The sequence below is a fragment of the Triticum dicoccoides genome, chromosome 3B, assembly GCF_002162155.2.
Source record: "Triticum dicoccoides isolate Atlit2015 ecotype Zavitan chromosome 3B, WEW_v2.0, whole genome shotgun sequence".
Classification (NCBI taxonomy): domain Eukaryota; kingdom Viridiplantae; phylum Streptophyta; class Magnoliopsida; order Poales; family Poaceae; genus Triticum; species Triticum dicoccoides.
Window position 1 is genome coordinate 78,083,280 of NC_041385.1, and position 360 is coordinate 78,083,639.

Sequence of the window (360 nt, forward strand, 5' to 3'; positions counted from 1 at the left end):
CACGAGCTGCCAAACCGGCCCAATTTCTTACCACAACATGTTAGTGCCATGACATGACACCATGCCAAGTTTCATGATTTCCAGCAGAGTTTTGGATTTACATGAATTTAAAATCTAAGTTTCTCGATGTTCTCGGCAGAGTCATGACGCCCAGATGTTTGAATTTCATTCTCATTTCTTCCATGGGACCTAGAAATTCAACCAAGGACACACATGTGATTTTTCAACCCACTTTGGTGCACCGGAGCATGTGCATGCAATTCATATTTAGATTGTGCACATTAAAAGTCCAGAGACTCAATTAATGTATAAAAAGGCCAAATGAACCCGAAATAATTCCAAAAATTAACAGGGCACTCA